Source organism: Amphiprion ocellaris, chromosome 7, assembly GCF_022539595.1.
Source record: "Amphiprion ocellaris isolate individual 3 ecotype Okinawa chromosome 7, ASM2253959v1, whole genome shotgun sequence".
NCBI classification, from domain to species: Eukaryota; Metazoa; Chordata; class Actinopteri; family Pomacentridae; genus Amphiprion; species Amphiprion ocellaris.
The window spans coordinates 2,206,254-2,214,169 of record NC_072772.1 but is presented as its reverse complement, the minus strand read 5'-3'; the positions used below and the strand labels follow the sequence as shown (position 1 = coordinate 2,214,169).

General features: G+C 36.2%; 1 long non-coding RNA gene across 2 annotated transcripts; it reads left to right on the top strand.

Annotated features, from left to right (window-relative positions):
• The first annotated feature begins 585 nt into the window (after positions 1 to 585).
• On the top strand, positions 586 to 7,916 carry LOC129349284 (uncharacterized). Of its 2 annotated transcripts, none has more exons than XR_008602232.1 (3): positions 586 to 866; positions 1,500 to 1,658; positions 7,483 to 7,916. It is a non-coding gene; the product is annotated as an uncharacterized LOC129349284 (long non-coding RNA). The 2 variants fall into 2 exon arrangements; XR_008602231.1 differs by lacking the exon at positions 7,483 to 7,916 and adding an exon at positions 2,557 to 3,052 and having other exon boundaries at positions 593 to 866.

The following is a 7,916-nucleotide window of genomic DNA, read 5'->3' as shown; positions in this document are numbered from 1 at the left end:
TCTTGTGTCATGGATATTTTAAAGGAGTACTGTATACATTTAAACTTTGTGCTTTATTCACCCTTTAAAAGAGCACTCATTAGCTTTGCAGTTCTCTAATATTGCCCCGCTGTTGATTGAACAGTTAAGACTGGAAAAATTGATGCCACGGAACCAGGTATTCCTTTTTATTCAATGCAATTACTCGTTTATCAAAACATGACACCTACATTACTCAGTGTAACGTGTCTGTTCGTGATTGGCCACAGTGTTCGGAGGCCAGTGTTCAAGTTTTAACTGGTGACTGTTGTTTGGTGATATTTCCTTTCTTATTGCATCCTTCTTTTGCTGCAGATGATGACATTTGCAGCTTTGTCATTTTCACAAGTACTAGGTCTCCTTGTCTGCACTGTTCCCTCTAAGCTGCGCGCGTGCGCAATTGCGCACTGCTGACACGGTCTCTGCGCAAGGAAAAGAAAAAATCCAACCTAAATTGTAAATAAAATAAACACGTAACAATTCATTCTGTGCTATTTTTCAATGTGAGTCAGTGAGTGACCGGTGACTGGCTGCTGCAGCCAATGATGCGATTCACAAACGTATTTACCATAGACTGTATATAATGGTATTTACGCAGCTAATCAACATCAGGCGTCCTTATGTGCAGCCACCGTGGTTGTCATAGATATGAATGAGTAGATAGGACACGCCCCTTTGAGCTGCGTGCTACAGCGAGGCTAAGCTAGTGGGGACAAGGTTTCAGTGCATTCTGTTGATGTAGACGGCGTGAAAACGGAAACAACAAGTATGCCGTCTCACTGTGCTGCATACAGTTACACACTACGTCGTACGATTGAGACAAGGAAACTTGGAATGACTTTTCATAGGTAAGAATAGTTTTTGGCTCTTTTTTTCATTATGAAATCTTGTTGAGAGCTTCCAGTCTGTGAGAGCTAACTAGTTAGCCACTAGCAAAACGCTAAGGCGAGCTAGCAGCTTGATAACCAAATACCAGACGATTAATAGTAGCTGTAGTATAGTTGTACAAGCAGTAGTAGTAATACAAAAAGTACAAGCAGCAGTAGTAGTATAAACAGCTGTCAGAGTCATAGAAGTAGTATCAGCATTTGTAATAATATTACAAGTTGTAGTAGCAGTGCCAGTATCAGCAGCAGTAGTGAGTACTACCACTACTACTACTAGTAGTAGTCGCATTGCTATTACTACCACCAATACTACCAATAGTAGTGATAAAGCCTAACTCATATATATCCAGATTACCATCTATGTTCTTCCTCCAAATCCATTTTATGATTGGGATTACAGGCAGTTCTTTAGGACTGCTCTCAAATAATTGAAATGTTACCAAACAAGGTTATAATTATCAAATTAAATAGCTCTGGTCTCCAGTATATTGGCGAATTCTGTTCTTTGTACTTAATTTATAAGCATGATTTCTTTTTTAATATGTTGTGTACAGACTTAATTACTTCTCTGTCTAATTTTCTTACTCCATGTAGGTTTCCCAGAGACTATGGGTTGAGGAGGAATTGGAAGTTTGTCGGCTTAGACCTGGTGTCATTCCATCAGTGTTAAACTTCCCGGCTCATCTTTGAAGAGTACGTGCCAGAAAGACCACGACCAAGCAGCCTTGAGATCTTAGGCAGCGTCTCCCTCAGGTGGGTGTCAACGGTGTTCACAGTCAGGTCTGTGGTAATCCTGTCAAAAAACAAAACAGAAAAAAATCTAGATTATAAATCAACATGTAACCAAAGCACTCTGTGTATAACGCCATAGTATAGGATGTAGTTCAGAAAACATCATAGTATGCTTGACTCAAGAATAACATAGTATGGCCTGTAGTTCATAGTACAGCACGTTGATTATTATGTGGTTCAAAAAGCGCAAAATGATAGGATGTTGCCTAAAATTGTCATGTATGATATGTGGTTCAAAAAATGTCATAGTGCAGTATATTGTCAAAATAGTATGTGATTCAAGAAAACATCAGAGTATAATATGTCATCTAAAAAATGCCATAGAATAATAATTTCAAGTATAGTAACTTTTAAAACTGTTCGAATTCTTATATGTTGCTAAAAAAACAAAAAAAAACTAAAACAAAAAAAACGTCACAGTAATATATCAATTAAAAAGGCCTATAGTATAGCGTGTCGCCCATCTAACATCATAGTATAGCATGTCGCTCTAAAAACGTCACAGTATAGCCTTTAGTCCACAGCTGTCAGTAGGTGAGGAGCAACACAAAAACAGTCCAAACGCTGGTTTCCAGAGGCTTAGATGAGAATTTATTTGAAAGAGTAAGTTTACAACAACACAACATGTGAGGGGGTTAAAAACAAATGGGTGTTAGTAAAATAAAAATAAATCAGCAGAACTAAAAGTGAACTACATGTTGACATTGATGGGCATTCCAACCAGGAACAATGTAAAAGATAATCAATACAAAAAAAACCTCTTCCTGTTCACCTCTGAAAACCCAAAAACACACCGCAGTAGCACCCTAAACTAAAACTACCAATGAGTTCCCTGTTTTCCTTTGTGAACAGTTCAAAGGTCCCTCTCTATCTCCACACATCCACCAACCACTGGAACACATCTCCAAAGTTCTGCTGGACCAGCTCAGCTTCCCCTCAGAAGAAGTGGCGCCACCTGCCAGATGAAGGAGCCTTTTGAGAGGCAGCTGGCATCGTGATTGGACTGTACTTTGGTCTGTTCCAATCCAGCTTCAGCTCCAGAGACGGCAGGCGGGACGAGTCAACGGAGGCCGGGTGGACGAAGACATGCAGCTGAGTACAATCCAGAAAACAACAGAGGAGGAGTGCAGGGGCCCAGAGCCAGAACAACCAGAGTAGTCTTAGAAAACATCATAATATAGCCTCTGGTATGAAAAAAACACCATCATATACATCGTATATTGTACAAATAACAAGTCAAAGCAAAGAGACATACATTGTAGAATTGTAGTAATTGTGGGCTGACTGATTTACTGATTATCAGTATTTTATTTTTTACTGATTTATGGTAATAAATAAATTTAAAAATGGCGCTACTTTGGCTCTGGACCTTTATCTACCTGTGGTTACTCTGTCTTCTGGAGTGATTTGATTGGTTATACGTCACAAATAAAACTCCTTTAACTTAACATCTGTAAACAAAACAAAAACGTATCAACAAAGTTTTCTGTTAGAGTTTGTGTTCTTCTAAGTTTAATTCCAAGATTTTAAATACTTTCATTTCCTGCAAATGAATATCTACTCCAAATGTCTCACTAATAATCATTATCAGCCTTAAAAACCCACAAAACACCCCTTTATACTCGACCACACTTAGTACAGTCCGGTTCCCCCTTCTATAAATCTGCATGGAATCGTCCACTTCCTGTTTGTCAAAGTTGCCTTCTACCTGGACAGGTTTTGTTGGAGCTCATGCAGCAAACATTTTGGGTAACTGCACTTTAATATGGATGATGACACTGAATTAGAGTCTGTTTTAATGAGACTGAGTTAAGATGTGTAGCTCTGTCATTAAATAGTAAATTATTTCTCAGAATTGACAGAGAAAAGTCTGAAATGTTTGCTAGGTTAGCGTCCCACATGTTCTTTGGCTCAGCTAAAGCTAACTCTCTGCAACTTCTGGATCTCTTGAGTTGCTTGTTGTTAAAATATCTTGCTAGAGGTGCTGAAGCTCAGAAAGTCTGAGATGTTTGTTCAACATGAGCTCATTCTCAAGTCTTATCTGAACTGTCCTCTTTTGTTTTAAGTTTCCCTAAACTTAGGAGTTAATGACAGAGCAGCACATCCAGACTCAGTCTCATTTATGTAGAGATTAAACTTCAGTGTCATTCATTGATGTTAAAGTGCAGTTTTTCAAATGTTTGTTACACATGCTCCTGACCAAACCAGTCCAGGTGGAAGACGATGTGAAAAGAAAGCTCCAGAGGATGAACATCACACATTTACGTTGGAAATAAATGTCCTTTAATTAGACATTGTCATGCAAAAGTTGGATTTCCCTTTAATGACATTCAAATCTTTGTTGAGTATTTTGTTGATGTTGGTTTCTAAATGTTTTCTGACACTCGGCCCCAAAGATTATAACCTTCTACGGCTCACAAGCTGCAACAATTCACACAACTATCTTTCTGACTAAACTAAGATAAAAAGTGAAAAACTGCCTGATTCCTGCATCATGAATGTAAATCTTTTTGGTGTTTCTGACAGTAAACTGAATATATTTGGGTTTGACATTTTATAAACCAAAACAAGAAATGAATTAGTGGAGAAAACAATCAACAGATTAATGGACAAAGAAAATGTGTTTTCCAACATATATGGCTGAATTACTCCAACATTACAAGATACATACAATTTGAATTCAATTTTATTTATATAACACCAAATTCAGATCAAATTGTCTCAAGACACTTTATTTTTATATTTTTTGTCATATTTAAAATTTGACAAAGTAAGAAATTTAAACCTCTTGACTAATCCAATTTATTATATGGTTTTTAAGAGACTAATCGACAACTAAAATAACTTTCTCCACTAAAACTAATAAACATGAGGTCAAATAGAAGGAACAGTTTTAAATACTGCAGTCCCACAATGACAAGAATAAAGTTTCTCAACAAAAACTAAATCTGCTGGTGGATTCTATGAAAGTCCTAATAAATGATAAAGTGTGATACTAAAGGCTTGTGGTGCTAAAAATGTCAAAGTAAAGATATCAAGTTGAACATCTGGATGGAGGTTGATAAAAGTTGACCTTCTGCCATTTCTCTGGAGCCGACTCCATGGATTTTATGGATGGTGGTTTAAGACCTGCTCTTCTAGTTGTCTTCCTTCTAGTTGTTGTAAAAAGTCAGTCCATCCTGACCGACTTCAACACCTCTTCATGACAACTTGTTCTGCCTCCGACCTCGTGGAAACTCCAGAAACTCGGGAAAACCCATGGAGACTCGAAGAACTCGCGGAGACTCGAAGAACTCGTCGGGCGGGGGAAGGTGTGGTGGGTGGTGGGGGGAGGTGGGGGAGTAGAGAGGGGAGGCCACCACCCACCTCCCCGCCTACTCTCCGCCCTGACTCCACCCAGACTCCGCCTTGGCTCCACCCATGTGGTCACTTCGGGAACTACGATGTCAAAGGGACGACGAAATGATGTTTTTTTATCTGATCTGTAGCTCAGTGAGTTAAGGATTTGCCTATGGAGCTGCAGGTCGCTGGTTCAAGACCAGACACTTCTTAAATTTTCTCAAAATTCTGACAAAGACAAAGAAAGAAAAGTGCCGTTGGTGGGTCTTGAACCAGCGACCTTCCACTTGGTAGTCTGTCTTCTTATCCCCTGAGCTATTCGCTCAGATACTAAATATTCTTTTTTTTGCGCATTTATCATCTATTTTTCGTCATTTTTGAGGTTTTTTTTTAACTCGAGTCTCGACTCGACCGTTTTTCTCAGGAGGTTGGACTTCAGCCTTTGTGCTGGAGGGTGGAACCCTCAGTTCCAAGACTTTTCAAAGCCTCCACACCTCTCGAGTCCTCAGGACCTGAGCTTTCACACAGTCTGAGGGCTGAAATTTTCTAAGTCCAACAGTAGTTCTCTGTTAGATTGAACTTTCAGACAGTCCAAGGACTGATATCTTCTAAGTTCCTGACTAGTTCTCTGTTAGTTTGAACCTTCAGACAGTCTGAGGACTGAGATTTTAAAAGTTTCTCAGTACTTCTCTGTTAGTTTGAACTTTCTGGTTAACAGAAGCCTTAAAACTTCTGACCATGAGTCTTGATTTCACATTTAGACCATCCATCTGAGTTCTTCTCAGACCTTCACCTGTGGGTTTTTTCGAAATCCTCAACAAACTTTGATTCTCTTCACTGAACAGTAAAGTTTGTGGAGATCAGAAGGTAACATTAGTTTGATCCATGCCTTCAACTACTAGTAGACTTTATCTGGAAAGCAGTTTTCTAAATGAGTTCTTAGTAAATCTATCCACAATCAAACCAAGAACATAGAAAGAGGAAATATTTGAAGAAACAACTTGATGTTTTCATTTCAGACTAGAAAACGCTTTAAGACCTTTATGTTTTTGCTCTTTTTGATCGTTTTATTGTCTCTCCTGTTTAATTTGATCTTCTAAAGTCTAACTGGTGTCTTTTCCAATGTTTTGTCTTTAGATTGATTCTTCTTAAATGTTTAGTTTTGCTCTTTTCTCACCTTTTATTCTTTTCTAATGTCTGATTTGATTTCCAAATGTTTTGTCTTTTTAATGTTTAATTGTTTTATCGGCTTGTTTGAGTTTCTTTTTCGTTCCCAATATTTCATGTTTCGATTAAATCTTTAAGGTTTTTCTTTTTAAATGTTTTACCACCTTTTAATGTTTAATTTTCTTTTTAAATGCTTCATTGTATTTTCTGTGTAATTCCTCTTTGAAGTTTTATTGTCTTTAAGATGTAATTTTCTAATTAAACATTTAATTTTTTAATTAAATGTTTTGTCTTTTTAAAGGTTTAATAATCTAATAAAATGTTTTGCATTTTTAAAAAAATATTTAATATTCTTCTTGTTTAATTGTATTTTTAAAATGTTTAATTATGGAAAATATTTTATCTGCAATTTTTAATGTTTGTATTTTAAAATTTTTATTTAATTTCATAAGGAAATGTATCTTGTTGAATTATCCAATTCAATATTTTGTCTGTTTAATAGAGTTAAACATTAGATACAATTAAATTATATTAAACAGACAAAATATTGAATTACATAATTCAACAAGATACATGTCATTATAAAATTAAACAAAAATTTTAAAATACAAATATTAAAAATTGCAGATAAAATATTTTCCATAATTAAACATTTAAAAAATACAACAAGAAGAATATTAAATTTTTTTTTTTTAAAAATGCAAAACATTTAATTAAAAAAATAAATGTTTAATTAGAGCATTACATCTTAAATTTCTTAAATCTTTTTAATAATAAAACTTTTTAAAAGTTTAATTGTATTATTTTTTTCCTTTGATTTAATTGCTTCTGGTTATGTTGTTTATTTCTTTAAACTTCATTTTCTATCAAGATTTTAACCCCAACCTTAAAAATGAAACAAACCCTTAAATCACAATGAAAATACTTCTGTTGTCACAATCATGAGTTAGTCAATTATTCAGTTTATCAATTCAACTTTATTTGTTTAGCACCTTTTACACAGATGACAAACTAAACAAGCAAAGATTAAAAAAAAAAAACTATGCTAAAACTATGATTAAAACTCAAAAACATTTTAAAAAAAAAGATTTAACATGGTAATAAAATATGTTGTGTTCAGGGGATGGAGGGAGTTTATTGAAGTCTTCTTGGGCTCACATGGTAAATCATTTAAAATATAAACTTGATATTCAGTCTAAGGAAACTGCAGAGCGACAGAAGAACCAACAATATCTCCTGTTTTCTCCTTTAATGGAGTCGTCACTTCTTGTACTTTCAGACCAAAGAACTACAGACTCTTCACAACCTGCTCAAACTCTTGGTACAGGACCTCACCACATGGGTCAAGAAGGTTTCCGTCTCATTTCTACTCTGAAGCTCACCTTCTCCTGCTCAAACTGCTGACAAATGTTTCGGCTGCTCTAAAGTCTGGTCTCCAGAACTTCCTAAAAACTCTCAAAGTCTCTTCTGCTGCAGGTTGCTTTGTAGAACTGTTCCAGAAAACCTCACTAAACCACATGGAGGAGCCTCAAGATAGTCGTCCAAATGAAACCGTACAAAAACCAAACTAGCACAACCCAAACGCTAAAGTCTCCTGCAGCCTACCAGAGAACCTCTGAGAACAGAGAATCAGGACAGGAACTCTTACCTTCTGGACAACCAACGCTGGTTCTCAAACAAGAATACAGAATGTGTCTGACTGAAGACTCACTA